General features: G+C 46.5%; 1 long non-coding RNA gene and 1 pseudogene across 3 annotated transcripts; one reads left to right on the top strand and one right to left on the bottom strand.

Annotated features, from left to right (window-relative positions):
* The first annotated feature begins 217 nt into the window (after positions 1-217).
* LOC125937489 (uncharacterized) lies at positions 218-6,472 on the top strand. 3 transcript variants are annotated; one of them, XR_007462398.1, is made up of 4 exons: positions 328-573; positions 1,356-1,471; positions 3,323-3,430; positions 6,129-6,472. It is a non-coding gene; the product is annotated as an uncharacterized LOC125937489 (long non-coding RNA). The 3 variants fall into 3 exon arrangements; XR_007462397.1 differs by lacking the exons at positions 328-573; positions 6,129-6,472 and adding an exon at positions 218-318 and having other exon boundaries at positions 3,323-4,237; XR_007462396.1 differs by lacking the exon at positions 6,129-6,472 and having other exon boundaries at positions 3,323-4,237.
* A 5,565-nt stretch (positions 6,473-12,037) lies between these two features.
* On the bottom strand, positions 12,038-12,860 carry LOC125937485 (60S ribosomal protein L23a-like; annotated as a pseudogene).
* Positions 12,861-15,659: the final 2,799 nt, after the last annotated feature.

The raw sequence follows: 15,659 nt of genomic DNA, 5'->3' as shown, positions 1-15,659 counted from the left end.
CTCTCCAGCCCCGCGGGCGCGGGGACACGGGGGCGCGGCGACACGGGGGCGCGGCGGCTGCGGGGGTCCCGGGTGCTCCCGGCCGCCCCAGCCTCCATCGCTCCCCGCGCGCTCATTGGCCTAGGCAAGGCGACCACCCGGGGAGGCGTCCCCGGCGCGCCCCCCCCCCTCCCGCGCGAGCCCGGGAAGGGGCGGAGGGAGGTGGCCCCGCCCCTCACAGCCCAGCCCCCTGACCGAGCCTGGCGCACAGCCATCGCCACCCGGCCATCCCCCCCGGAGGCCGCGCGGTCGGTGGTTTTACCCAACTGCCCGTACAAGGTGGGGGCTGAGTGGCTGGGGAGGGGGGCCGGAGGCCGGAGAGGAAGGGAGCCGCAGCTTCGCTCTGTGCGGGGAGTCGGAGCTCCAGTCTCCTGGCGGAGGGGTGCCTCCGCCGCTCACCGCCCCGCGGGCCAGCGCAGAGCGGGCCTTCGGGGGATCGGGGAAGCCCTCTCTCCCTGGGGTATTTCCCACACCATCAGCCCTCGGCTCGAGGTTGAACTTGGCCCTGGTCTGCCGCCCGTTGAAAATAGAAAAGTTGGTATCCAAAGTTATCCAGCTCTGGAAACCCGTGTGCGCTCCAGACTTTTGGAGGGAGTGTGGGCTTTGGTATTAGAGACTACAGAACCGAGTTTCACTCTTGGTTTTGCTGCATGACCTTGGTCGAGTCACGGACTTGCGGACTCCTCCACACGGAGGGGCTGGTGCCTGCCTGCCTTTCCGGATGTGGGAAAGAGCTAAGCGGATGCCAAGTGCACGGGAGTGCTAATTCGTTTGTGGATCGCTCTCTTCCTGCCCAGGGGCGATGTGTAGGAAAGGAAGGAGAAAGGAAGGGGAGAGGTGGGGGCGTGGCAGGGCGGAGCCCGGGATCCACCAAGTATCCGAACTCCCGGACCTGAGGGCGGAAGCAGTGGCTCTCTGCTGCCCCCCGGCGGGCGCTGCACTCCCCAGGTGTCCTCACCAGCCCCCAGCTGAGACGGCGGGAAGAGCGGGCTGCTGTGAACACCAAGTTCCTCAGTTCGCCCGGTGCCTTAGGGGAGGGGGAAATCCAGCCCCGCTCCACGCCTGTTTGGACCTAGAGTCTGAAAAATGGTAGCTTCCATTTATGAACCTCTGCCACCCACTCGGTCATTCGTTCGACAAATACTGAACGGGTACTGCTCCCCAGGCACAGAGCTCGGCGCCCGGGTGGGGTGGGAAATCCAGCGTGCACGGCCGGCCTAGGGTCCTTCTGGAGCTGGCGTCCGTGAGCCAAACCTTTAGGTTTACTTGTAATCCTTAAGGGCTCCCCCAGGGCGTTTCTCTTCCCCATTTTACAGTTCAGGAAACCGAGGGCTAGAGGACGGACTGGGGAAGACGCACAGGTGGAGCGCAGGCCTCCCGGATTCTAGCAGATGCTGACGCAGCCTAACGCACGGTTCCAGTGGAAACGGAGGTGAGAGGCTGCCGGGTGTCTTCTGGCCTATGTAGTTCAATCTCACTATTTAACACACCTAGTTAAAAGTCTGTTATTGCAGATATTTTTAAAGAACTGTAAACGCACAGCTTTCAATTGCATTTATGTGGGCATGCGGTGAGTTTTCACTGACCAAAGAGGCAAGAGTTCCAAGCAGAGATGCTAATGATCGCCCGAGAACGCGGCGCTTTTGGAGCACATGAGTTGCTAAAGTGTGTAAGTCTGGAAAGGCTCAAGAGCCTCCTGCACTCTAATTTACACACTTACGTGCTGAGCAAAATCTAGCCTGTGTCCCAGCTAGTTGCCACCAATCCTCAATCAATGGTCTGGTGGAAAGTACATTAACCTCTCTAAGCCTGTTTCCTAAAATGGGGATGATAATCCCACCTCTTCAGGGGCTTGTAGGGGATCAAGTGAGACAAGGGCTGGCCTGTGTCACAGGCTCAGATGGCCCCTTATGATGTGTTCTCGGAGCTGGGTGTGTACAGAGTGCCAGGTGTGAAATAGAGAACTGGGCAAGCAAAGGAAGGCATATGGAGGGTCCTCCTGAGGCTGGCCCACCCCTGCTCCCCTGCCTCAGTTTCCCCTGGTGTTCCTGAGCATCTTCCCTGTGAAAACTTCAATGGCTGCTCATAAACACTGAGCTATAAATGAGACATCGATCCCCTGGCTATGCAGTGTAAAATATTAACGATGCCTAAGTGGATACCAGGGATGAGAGCAGAATGTCCGCTCGGCATTAGCAGCCTGGGCCATGGGCCTAATGGATGGGAAACTGACTCCCCTGCTCTCTCACTAGCTTGGGGCCTGCCAGCTCTGGGGCCAACCAGGTCCACTGAGGCTGGGTTGATGGCCCTATCACACTCCCCTCTTCCACAGGACCTGGACAGGGAAGCTGGCAGACAAGCCCCCAGGCCCCATACATCCTCCCCACACCCACGAAGTGCCAGGCCAGGCCTTTCCCAGCTGCCTGTAGCTCCCCTTCTAGAGGGTCATTTGCCCCATCCCTAACATCCCCCAAGTGCCTCCTTCAGCCGGGAGCATACTGGGTGTTGACAGTGTTCCCTGCTGGCTCCCTGCCTTGGGGGGATGGGGCAGGCTTAGGGGAGGGGCACATATAGAGAAATCTCTGCAGTGCAGGGTGCTGAGGGCTGCTGTAGAGGTAGGGAAAGATGAGGGGCAATGTGGAGGGAGCAGTCGCTCTACCCCAGATGATAGTAGAAGGCTGGGGAGTCCTGAGCCCTCACTTGAAGACCTCAGGGTGTCTGGGAGGCTCTGAGACGCCTGGTGTCCTGGTCCAATTTGGAAAGTTTTTAGCAACTCAGCCTCAGCTGTTTTGGGGTGGGCTGGGACATACCCCAAACCAAGCCTTGCATCCTGCACCTCCAGGAAGCCTCCCCAGATTATACCAGCCCTGCATCAACCCCCTTCTCCTCAGAAGCCCCCCGGCCTCTGCTGCCTGAGCCATGCCACTCTGCTGTGTTTGGGCTGTCTGCCCAGACATCTTCCATGCTGTCCCATGCTTCTCCTTTCTCACCACAGCTGTATTGTCACCTCCTGTGGGTTGGAACCCTGTCAGTTTGACCAACATTCATTGGTTGCCCCAGCCTACTGACTACCTAGCTGCCTAAGGATTTCAAAAGGTCTTTTGACTTTTTAGGGAGGGATTGGACTTCACACATGCTGTTTGAGGGACCCATTCCCGGCAAACAGCCTAGCAAGTTGTTCCTGTCTCAGCCCTCCCGGAGAGCAGGCCACCCTTGGTTCTAGGACATTCTCCTGGGCAGATCAGACACCACTCAACTTATTTCTCCTTCTCATATTTCATAGGAACCAGACAAGAGTGCCCTTGGAATTCCACATCCCGAAGAAACGCCTCTAGGACTCCTCCCCACGGGTGTCCCAAGGCTCTTCAGATGCATCGCTTACAAAGCTGAAGTATCAACCTTCCCCCAAACCTGCCCTTCCTTCAAGCTCCCCGTCCTAGGGGCTCGGTCCAAAACCCTGGTCTAGACCAGAATCTTCCTGTCCCATTGCTGCCCAGTCTACCAACACACCTTGGCACTGTGTGCCTTTCTCACCCCTCTTTGCTCCACTGCCCCCAGGCTGGCCACGCCATTGTCCCTTTCTCCTGGACTCGTGATGCCAACCACCAACAGAGTGACCATCTCCACTCTGTCCTCCTCCTATCTCTTCCCCCCATTCAGCTACCAGAGTGGTCATCTCAAAATGGACATCAGGGCCTGCTTTTCCCTTGCTTACAACCCCTAGTGGCTCTCTGACTCAACCCTGGTTATGTTTGCCTGGATTCGACGACAGCCGTCCAATTTCCTTTGTGGAGCCCCTTGCTCCTGCCAGCCTCAGGCCAGTGATTTCGGAGATTTGGGGATGTAACTGGTCAATCACCACCAACTCCTCTTTTCCCACTGCACACCACCCCTCCACTGCCACAGGGATTGGTTCAAGGATGGGTACCAGCTGGGGGCCAAGACAATGAGAGACCTCCATGAGTGGCCCTGGGACAAGCAGGAAAGAGGCACTCTCTTTCACTATGGTAGCTAAATGGCCACCCTGCCACCATGTGGGGACAGCAAGCTGGAGAATGAGGTTATTTCTTGAGAAAGCAGGACGAATAAATAGCCCAATTGACAATGTTATATGCCTTGACCCAGCTGTGCCTGATGGCACAGCTAAACCCGTATCTTTCAGTTACAGGAGCTAATAAATCCCCCTACTGTTGCTTAAGCCAGTGTGAGTTGGGTTGCTGTTCTTTGCAACCAAAAGGGTCTTGATCAATGTAACCCCCATTGCTCACGGAACAGAGACCAAAATCCTTAACACAGCCCATAAGGGCAGCTGACATTTACTAAGCACTTACTACGTACCAAGCACTTCAACACCACTCAGCTTCTTCATTTCTCGCAGCTCCCAATAAGGTAGGGATTTGATAAGAGGAAGAGATCGAAGCACGGAGTGGTTCATTCTGTGCTTAAGGGCACACAGCAGATAATACACAGCGTCAGGGTTTGAACCCAAACGATCCAGCTCCACAGCCTGCGATTTTAATTCAATCCTGCCATGCCCCACTAGACCAGTGTGGTTGGGCCCTTCCTCTCCTTCCAGCTCACATGACCCCAGCCATGCTTGCAGCTACCTGAGTGGGCCCCACTCTCCCACCTCTAGATCTCTGGGCATGCTCTTCCCTGAGCCATCAATGCTCTTCTTCCTCCTCCTCTTCCTTTTCACCCAGCTAATTAGTGCCTACTTATCCTTTGGTTCTCGGCTTAAGCGTCACTTCTGCCAAGTAGCTTCCTTGACCTGCTCCCCCTTATTAGTCTCCACCACACCCCCCATCCTCTTCCCTCTTTATAGTTCTCACTGTGTGAGTTTAGCTATTTCTTTCTGTGTTCATTTATTTGTTTCTGTTCTCCCACTGGATTGGAAACTTCCTGAAGGTATAAGTATTACCTGCCTCAACGAATTTATGAAATAGTTAATGGACTATCAGGTGATGCTTTTCCTCCAACTATTTTAGCAGAGGCTATCCTGGTGTCACTAGCAGGAGCACTGGACTGGGAGTCCAAGAGAACCAGGGCCAAGTCCCTAGTTCCAACCCTAACCTGTCAGCAGAATTGGCTAAGGCACACCACCTCTCTGAGCCTTCCTTTCCTTCTTTTAAAATGTGGCCACTTGATGACATTTACCTGCCTGTCAGTAAGCTCTGAGAACCTGACAAGCTGATGGATGTGAAAACATCCCAAGACAGGCATGATGGGCCCTGTTCCCGGAGATGCTCCTTCCTCAGAGCCAGGACAACCTAGGAAGTGACACCAAAGGAGCCTACTTCTCTTTGCTTTATGGTATTGCCCAACTCTTCCAATCAAACCCACCCCTGGGGGCCACACAGAACCCATCCACACAGTCTCTGCTCTGGCCCAACTTCAGATGAAATGTGGGAGGTTTGTGGCAACAGGTAACAGAAAACCTCCATTCCTTTAGCTTAACCCATAAGGGACTGTACAGTGTCACACACAGAAGTCCAGCAGGAGGGTGGCACCAGGGACAATCAGCTCAGATCCAGTAGTATCATTAAGGACCTGGGCTCATGTATCTACCTACATACACCTCCAGCCTCAAATCATCAACCTTACTCCTGCTCCCCTCATGACCACAAGATGGATGCCTAATTCCAGACATCACATCCTGACATGACAATGTCCTGGGAAAAAAGAAGGGACCATCTCTTCCTATGTCTCCTTTTTTATAGTGAAGAAGACTTACCCATTAACAACTGGGTTAATTCTTCTCATGAACAATTCCTCATGTTTCATGGCCGGAATTATTTCACATGTGATGCCTAAATCTGTTGTCAGTGAGAGGAATGAGACCACCACTGCGGGAGAGTCTGCTAGCTCTCCACCAAAACTCATTCTCCTCTCTTCTACAGCAAAAAAGTATTAACTAGACACATGTTTGCCCAGTGGTGACAGCATTTCTCTGACCCCTTTGTAATCAGGTGTGGCCATGTGACTAAATTTTTGCCAGTGGAAGTAATGGGTGCTGCTTTGGGGATGGAGGCCCTAAGTCAGTGAGTGAGTCTCTTACTCATTCTGTCTTCTCTTTTCCTACTGGCTAGAACCCAGACATGTCGATGACCAGCCTCAGCCATGTAGATCACGACAAGTCTGGAAGGGGAGGAGAGAGTGGAGCCATAAGATGGAAGGGACTTGGGTCCCTGAATGACCGCATGGAACAGAACTGCCCACCAGCCTGGAACACTCACCCTGAGATGTTAAGGGAGAAAGAAATAAACTTAAAAAAACTCTCTTAAAGAAAGAGAGAAATGAGTTGAGAGCTGGCTATTTTGAAAATAGAGGTAGAAGGGAAGAGGGAGACACCATATACTGAAGGCTTCACAATGTTGGAAAAGCAAACACTTTTGGGCCAAACTATAGAAATAAGATTGTTGCAAAAAGCATTTTTCAAAAGTCCTTTGAGATTTATCAGCCAAACAAAGATGGCCTCAAGTGAGACACAACAGGTACAAGGAATCCAGGAAATAAAGCAGCTATGGGAGAACCATATTCAGAAAAGAACTTTGGTAGTGGTTCCTGAACACAAAACTGACTAGAAGGAAATGGACCAGAAACTGACCAGGTGTTTGAGGGAATTACATTGTGGTAGAAGCCAGAAGTCCGGCTCCCAAAAGCCTGTGAGTAATCGAGACCTACAATAACTCTGGGCCCTCCTAACTTGCACTAGCAGAAAACTTGGAAAGCTCTATGGCCCTAAAGGAGGACACACTTCCCAACACCTAACTTGAAATGTGGCTGAGAGGGAAATGGGCAGGGAATGGAAGGCAAGGCTGGGACCGTGGAGGACAGCAGGCAAGGTGCTGGACCCAAAGAACAGAACTAAGGTAGGTAATTAAGCTTTCTCATTCCACTGCCAGGGTGGATAGCCCGAGGATCCTCACTATCCAAATCGACACATATCTGAATTCAGATATGAAAGTTATTGTAGTAATGTCAGATCATGGGCAGTATACTGTATCATCCAAATCTACCAGATTCCTGAGTTTTAGATAACAAGTATGAGAATTCATGAACGAAATATATTTCAGAAAATTATCTGAATCTGTTCAGTTCTTAAGTTTAGATATGAAGAAGTTGGCAGAGCCACAAGGTGGAAGGCACCTGGGCCCTGCATGGAGTAGAGCCATTCACCAACCTGCACACCCACCTCAGGATGGTCACAGGAGAGAGAAATAAACTTCTTTGTCCTTAGGCCATTGAGTTTTGAGAGTCTCATTGCTATAGCACCTGATCTAAAGGAGCTAAAGGAGGTAGCTAAAGGAGGAAGGGAGACACTTGAACCTGGGGCCAGAACCAGAGCTCTCTAATGAGGGACAAAGTAAGGGGTAGTTTGGGACAGACAAGCTACCATGTCTGTCTCTTTGTAGTATCTAGGCCCAAGGCCCACAGTCTTATCACCCTACCGACTGAGTAAAGTGATATCAAGTCAAGAGAGTCGACTTCCTCCAATGCAGGACTTTAAAAAGGCTTTAGACTGTGTCTTACCAACCTTTACTGATGCTCTCTCCTTGAGTGGGTCTTAGACAAGTCAATGCCACAAATATTTATTGAGCCCTTACTCTGTGGGTGGTCCTGATGAGCGTTCTACATAGTCCGTTTTTTGTGAAGATCTTTCTTAGATGGGCTATTAGGAAAGTTCCTCAAGGCTGAGAATATTCACTGCCGTTGTCTGAGCCAGGTATCTGCTAGATGCTTTAAAAGAATTATCATCCTCATGTCAACCCTAATTATGGAGGAAATGAGACCATTTACACCTATGACAGAGAATTCTGGTTGCATAGACTTAGGATCTGTTCTTCCTTTCTTTCTCTCTAGCAGAATCCTCATTTTGTGGGGGGCAACAATGTGTTCTGCTAAAAAAAAGAAAAGCATTTCCCAGCTTCCTTTGTGGCTAGAGATGGCCATATGACACAGTCTGGGCCAATGAGATATAAGCAGAAATCATTGGGTGATTTCTAGGAAACTACCTTAAAGAAAGTAAGACAGACTCAGCTGGCATATGCCTTTTTGCCATTTCTCCTCAGTCTTTTCTGGAATGGTTTATGATGGCTGTACCTGAAGCCATGAGAGAAGGACACAGGTTCCTAAATTATGACTTGAGTTGCCAAACTAAACCTAACAACTCCCTACCTCTGGATTTTTCATTGCTTGACAAAACTAAACCCTGGTCTCATTTAAATCACCATTACTTATGAAGGAAACAATCAGCAAAACTAAAAGGCAACCAACAGAATGGAAGAAGATACTTACAAATGACATATAAGATAAAGGGTTAGTATCCAAAATCTACAAAGAACTTATCAAACTCAACACCCAAAAAATGAATAATCCAGTGAAGAAATGGGCAAAAGACATGAATAGACACTTCTCCAAAGAAGACATCCAGATGGCCAACCGACACATGAAAAAATGCTCAACATCACTCATCATCAGGGAAATGCAAATCAAAAGGACAATGAGATACCACCTCACACCTGTCAGAATGGCTAACATTAACAACTCGGGCAACAACAGATGTTGGTGAGGATGCGCTGAAAGAGGATCTCTTTTGCAATGCTGGTGGGAATGCAAACTGGTGCGGCCACTCTGGAAAACAGTATGGAGGTTCCTCAAAAAATTAAAAATAGAACTACCCTATGACCCAGCAATTGCACTAGTAGGTATTTATCCAAGGGATACATGTGTGCTGTTTCGAAGGGGCACATGCACCCCCATGTTTATAGCAGCACTATTGACAATAGCCAAAGTATGGAAAGAGCCCAAATGTCCATTGACAACGAATGGATAAAGAAGATGTGGTATGTATGTATGTATGTATGGTGAGGACTGGGGCCAAGAAAAACAGCCCAGTCATTGGGCTGGAGGGTGGAGCAACCTGGAGGTGGGGAGGAGAAGGGCAGAACAAACAGCTGGAGCCCTCAGTTGGGGATTAAACCTTTAGAAGGAAGCTCCCAGTCACAAGACTGGCAACTGGCAAGGAACAGGCAGACATCAGGCAAGGCAGGGACCTCAAAAAGCCAATGTGGTCAGCACAGGAGGTGGATGGGGAGGCAGGGGTTGTGAGGCACACCACCCATCTCTCTGTGACACTGCCTTCAGAGCATATTAAAAAAATAAATAAATCACCATTACTTAGGTTTTCTGTTCCATGAAGCTGAGGAGAAATTGAGGCTTCAGAAATGTACACCAAGTGCTCAACATTGGTAAGAGGCAGAGCTGGGGTTTGAATGTACTCTGAAGCCTGGAGGCAGAGAAGCCCATGATGATAACAGGGAAGAGCTGGGGTGAAAGATGAAGGTAGCCTGCACCCAGGTAGTGGCAGAAAGGAGGGAACCTCACTGAGAGAAATGAAGGAAGCTGACAGATTCTGTATGTTCCAAATGCAGCCTGGGAGGAAAAACTATAGATTTTAATAGTCTGCTCAAACAATGATTTTGTCATAACTTACATTTTTAACAAAATCTAAAAAAATATTGAGGGGTGCCTGGGTGGCTCAGTCTGTTAAGTATCTGACTCTTGATTTCAACTCAGGTCATGATCTCATGGTTTGTGAGCTTGAGCCCCACATCAGGCTCTGTACTGACAGTGTGGAGCCTGCTTGGGTAGGTCTCTCTCTCTCTCTCTCTCTCTCTGCCTCTCTCAAAAGAAATACTGAGATCATTTTTAAATGGCAGTGTAGCATGGTGGTTAATAGTGCAGGCTTTGGGGCGCCTGGGTGGCTCAGTCGGTTAAGCATCCGACTTCGGCTCAGGTCATGACCTCGCAGTCTGTGGGTTCGAGCCCCGGGTCGGGCTCTGTGCTGACAGCTCAGAGCCTGGAGCCTGTTTCGGATTCTGTGTCTCCCTCTTTCTCTGACCCTCCCCTGTTCATGCTCTCTCTCTCTCTCTGTCTCGAAAATAAATAAATGTTTAAAAAAAATTAAAAAAATAGTGCAGGCTTTGAAAACAGACTGTCTAGATTCAAATCCTGGCTTTTCTACTTATTAGACATGTGACCTTGGGCAAGTAACTTAGCCTCAACAAGACTCAGTTCTGTAACTATAAATGGGAATGATAATACATATATCACAGAGTGAGTATGAGGGTAACATAAATTAGTGCATGTAAAGCACTTAGAACAGTGCCTTTCACCCATTTGAGGTATCCAACAGGGGATGAAGCTTCTGTTGTTATCACAAAGAAAGGATTCATCGTACATCCTGTTGACACTCAGAGACCAAGCAGGAACATAGGTGAGTTTAAATACATCCGTGTTTTTATTTGTCTTTAATTTTTTTAATGTTTATTTATTTTTGAAGGAGAGAGAGAGAGACAGAGTGTGAGCAGGGGAGGGGCAGAGAGAGAGGGAGACACAGAATCGGAAACAGGCTCCAGGCTCCGAGCCATCAGCCCAGAGCCTGACGCGGGGCTCGAACTCACGGACCGCGAGATCATGACCTGAGCCGAAGTCGGACGCTTAACCAACTGAGCCACCCAGGCGCCCCACATCTGTGTTTTTAACCATACAAATGACATCACCTCTCTCAGCCCCTGTGAATGCAGAAAAGGAAGATTCCAGTTACGATGAGTAGCTGGCATCAGACTTACCTTACCAATGAAAACAACTGTAAAGTCTAGACAAAACATGTAAAGCAACTATATGTAGACACTGGACATCAATTAACATAGGGTAATGATCCTTGAGAATCACACTAAATGATCCCCACATTCATTTCTTCTTTATTTCTGAGCATATTTTCCAAAATGCTGAGCAGCAGAACATCCTAGCACTGTTGGTCACACTGGATTCAGGAGATAGAGATAAGACTTCGAGACTGCCAAGGTGGCCATAATTTGAGAGGGCAGGAGTCTGGAAATGAGGGAGGCACAGAAAAGGAGCAGCCCCCAAAATCTATGAAAATATCCCTCGGGTCAATTGTTAGGCTGTTCATGAGCAGAGAGAGACTCCGGGAGGGCTTACAGAAAATAGCGGTTGGGGGGACTGAAATCTCCTAGAACTGTGAGAAAATATCAAGGGTTGAGCCCAGCCAAACACTGGTGAACAACTTAGGCTTTCTGTTGAGGTCCCAGAAAAGCCATAGTTTAGGATTAAGGTAATTCCTCAAGAGAACGGCTACACTTCATAAATAAGAAAAAAGCTGAAACAGGCGTATGTTAACAAAGCCTAAAAGCAAGCTTGGACAAGAGGAGTGTGATTTGCCAGGAGGTTAACTCCTGAACAAAACTCAACACTCTTTTGAGGGAGAGAAGGTAACCCAGAGCCTCTACAACTTACCATTCACATGCATAACAAACACATCATTCAGCATGCAATAAAAAATTGCTAGACATATGAAGAAGGAAAAGTGGCTTATCATGCACTTAATAGAAGCCTACAGAGATGACCCAGATTTTGGAGTTAGCAGATAAGGACTTCAAAATAACTACAATTAGTATATTTCCAAAAATAGAAAAGGAAATGGACCAAATGAATCCAAAGATGAAGTTTAAATTTTAACAGAGAATTGGGATCTTGCCCCATTATGGTTGATCGGGGAAGCAGAACCACTATGAGAGATATAGAATAAAGGCTTTATTATAAGAATGAGACCTTACACAATTGGGGGAGTGGGGTAAGAAGTCTATGGAAGGCTGTTGCCTCCACATATGCCTGAAGTTGCTGTAGGTCAGCAAGACCAGAATATAGGGGAAAAGGCTGGATACGAAGGGAGAAAAAGTGAGAACAAACTGGAACCCATATCTATCTCTTACTGCCTTTAACACTGATGACAACGGTGACATGCAGGAGAAGCACTGTCCACCACATGAAGCTGCACATGTGTCTGACCCATTATTCAATAAAAAACTTCTTTTTTCTTTTTATTTTTTTTTAAATTTTTAATGTTTATTATCTTTGAGAGAGAGAAAGAGAGAGCAAGCAGGGAAGGGGCAGAGAGAGAGGGAGACACAGAATTGGAAGCAGGCTCCAGGCTCTGAGCTGTCAGCACAGAGCCCAATGCAGGGCTAGAACTCATAGACTACGAGATCATGACCTGAGCTGTATGTAGTTGGCCGCCCAACCTACTAAGCCATGCAGGCACTCCTCTTTTTTTTTTTTTAATGTTTAAAACATTTATATTTAGAGTTAGCCAGCTGGACTCAGTTTAGATGATCCCAATTTTGTGGGCAACATCCAAAGCATCATAGTCAGGAGCCAGTTGAACATATGCTTTCTTTTCTCGACCAGGCCTGATCAGAGTGTTGACCTTGGCCACGTCAATGTCATAGAGCTTCTTCACAGCCTGTTTGATCTGGCGCATGTTGGCCTTGACATCCACAATGAACACAAGAATGTTGTTGTCTTCTATTTTCTTCATGGCTGACTTGGTAGTCAGGGGGAACTTGATGATGGCACAGTGGTCAAGCTTGTTTCTCCTGGAGGCGCTCTTTCAAGGATATTTGGGCTGCCTTCAGAGACACAATATCTTGGGCCATCAGAATGTAGGTGACATGTGGATCTTTTTTTTATGACTGCGGATGCCTTTCAGCACTGCTTTCTTGGACTTCAAAGCCTTTGCTTTGGCTTTGGTTTTGGCTTTGGCTTTGGCTTTGGGAGGGGCAGGGGCTTCCTTCTTCACCTTCGGCGCCATCTTCGTGAAAGGGCTCAATAAAAAATTTCAAGGCATGCCACGAAAGAAGAAAATGTGACTCATGCTTAAGGGAAAAAAAAATAGCCAATAGAAGCTATCTCTGAGCATTGCTAGATGTTGAATTTAGCAGATAAAGACTTCAAAGCAGGTATTATGAATATATTCAAAGAACTAAAGAAAGTCATTTTTAAAGACATAAAGGAAAGTGTGACTGATGACTTAGTGGATGAAGAATCTCAATGTAGTGGCAGAAAACATAAAAAAACTGGATGAAAATTCTGAAGATGGAAAATGAAATAACTGAAATTTTAAAATTCATTAGAAGGGGGGTGCCTGGGTTGCTCAGTCAGTTAAATGTCCTACTTCAGCTCAGGTCATGATCTTGAGATTCATGGGTTTGAGCCCCGCATCAGGATCTGTGCTGACAACTCAGAGCCTGGTGCCTGCTTCAGATTCTGTCTCTCTCTTTCTCTTCCCCTCCCCCACTTGTGCGCGCTCTCTCTCTCTCTCTCTCTCTCTCTCCTCAAAAATAAACATTAGGCATGCCTGGGTGGCTCAGTCAGTTGAGTGTCCAACTTCAGCTCAGGTCATGATCTCATGGTCCATGAGTTCAAGCCCCACATTGGGCTCTGTGTGACAGCTCAGAGCCAGGAGCCTGCTTCAGATTCTGTGTCTCCTTCTCTCTCTGCACCTCCCCTGCTCACACTCTGTCTCTCTCTCTCAAAAATAAACATTAAAACAAATTTAAAAAAATAAATAAACATTTAACAAATTAAAAATTTTTTTTTACATTTATATATTTTTGAGAGACAGACAGAGACAGAGCACAAGTGGGGGAGGGGCAGAGAGAGAAGGAGACAGAATCCGAAGCAGGCTCCAGGCTCTGAGTTGTCAGCACAGAGCCCAATACGGGGCTCAAACCCACAAACCATGAGATCATGACCTGAGCTGAAGTCGGATGCTCAACTGACTGAGACACCCAGGTGCCCCTGCAAAAATTTTTTAAATAAAACTCATTAGAAGGACTCAACAGCAGACTTGAGCTAGCAGAAGAAAGTGTCAGTAAACTTGAAGATAGATGAATAGAAATTATCCAATATGAAGAAAAGAGAGAAAAAACATTGAAGAAAATGGAAATGAGTCTCAGATACCTTTAGGCCAACATTAAACATATCAATATATATGTGATGAAATTCCCAGAAGAATAAAAGAGAGAGAGAGAAGCAAAAAAAAAAAAAAAAAAAAAAAAAAAAAAAAAAAAAAAAAAAAAAAGACAAAGAAAAAGAAAAAGAAAAAAAATTTTGAAGAAATAATAGCCCAAAATTCCCAAATTTGATGAAAAGCATAAATATCCAGATCCAAAAAGCTGAAAGAACTCCAAATATGAAAAGCATGAAGATATCCCCACCTATCCACATCACAATCAAACAGTTGAAATACAAAGACAAAGAGAAAATCTTGAAAGCAGCAAGAGAAAAATGACACATCACATACAGGGAACAATATGATTAATAGCTGTCTTCTCATCAGAAATAATGGAAACAGCTGGAAAGCAGTAGAATAACATACTCAAGGTGCTGAAAGGAAAAAAAAAACCTATCAGCCAAAAATTCTCTTTTTTAATTTATTTTTCTTTTTCTTATCTTTTCTTTTTTTATGTTCATTATCTTTGAAAGAATGACAGAGTACAAGCAGGGGAGGGGCAGAGAGAGAGAGGGAGACACAGAATCTGAAGCAGGCTCCAGGCTCTGAGCTGTCAGCACAGTGCCTGACTCAAGGCTTGAAATCGTGAACTGCGAGATCATGACCTGAGCCGAAGTCGGGCTCTTAACTGACAGCCACCCAGGAGCCCCAGCCAAAAATTCTTTGTTTAGCTGAAACCATCCTTCAAAAATGAAGACAAAATAGAGACATTCCCAGATAAACAAGGAGAATTCATTGCTAGCAGACCTGCCTTACAAGAAGTACTAAAGGAAGTCCTTCAGGCTGAAATGAAGTAATTCAAATCCATAGAAAAAAAAAAAGAAGCATGGCAGCAATTTAAATTATTTGGATAAATTTAAAAGACTGAATACAGTTTTTTTTCTTATTTCAGCCCTTAATTTCTTTGAAAGATATGTTTGCATAAGCCAATAATTATAGCACTGTATGCTTTGGCTTATAACATATATGAATGTAATATATGTGATGATAATAGCATATAGGAGAAGAGAAAAAAGACAATATGGTGGAGGAAAGTTTTTATATTTTACTGGAATTAAGTTAATATTACTCTGAAGTAAATTGTTATGAATTAAAGTGTACATTGTAACCCCTAAAGGATCCAATAGGCAAGTAAGTCAAAATAATGCAGTGTTAAAAATCAACAGAGGAATTTAAATGGTACCTAAAAATATATATATTTAACACAACAGATATCAGTAAAGGAGGAGCAGAGAACAAAAAAGAGACAAATAGAAAACAAGTAGCAAAATGGCACATGGAAATCCAACCACATCAATAATTACAGTAAATGTGAATGGATTATAAGTGAATATCAAAGGGGAAAAAAAAAACAGAAAAGAAGATAAGGAAGATGTGTAAATGAGCCCAACAAAGGTGTAATTGGAGCCCCAGAAGAAGCAAAGAGAGAGCAAGGGACAGAATCAGAATTTGAAGAAGCAATGGCAGAAAAATTTCCAAAACAGATGAAAGATATCAAGCCACATTTTCAACAAGCTCAACAAAACCAAGGTGGGGATAAATACAAAGAAAGCCACAGCTAGGTATATCATGGTCAAACTGCTGAAAACTAATGGTAAATAGAAAATCTCAAAGGCATCCAGAGGAAAGAGACATTCAGGGACATAATACAAATGATGGTAGACTTTGTGACAAAAGCCATAGAAGCCAGAACACAATGGAATAACATTTTTTCAAAGTGCTCAAAGAGAAATCACTGGCC

The sequence above is a fragment of the Panthera uncia genome (assembly GCF_023721935.1).
Source record: "Panthera uncia isolate 11264 chromosome A3 unlocalized genomic scaffold, Puncia_PCG_1.0 HiC_scaffold_12, whole genome shotgun sequence".
Lineage (NCBI taxonomy): Eukaryota > Metazoa > Chordata > Mammalia > Carnivora > Felidae > Panthera > Panthera uncia.
The sequence above is the reverse complement of the archived record's forward strand: the minus strand, read 5'-3'. Positions and strand labels throughout refer to the sequence as shown.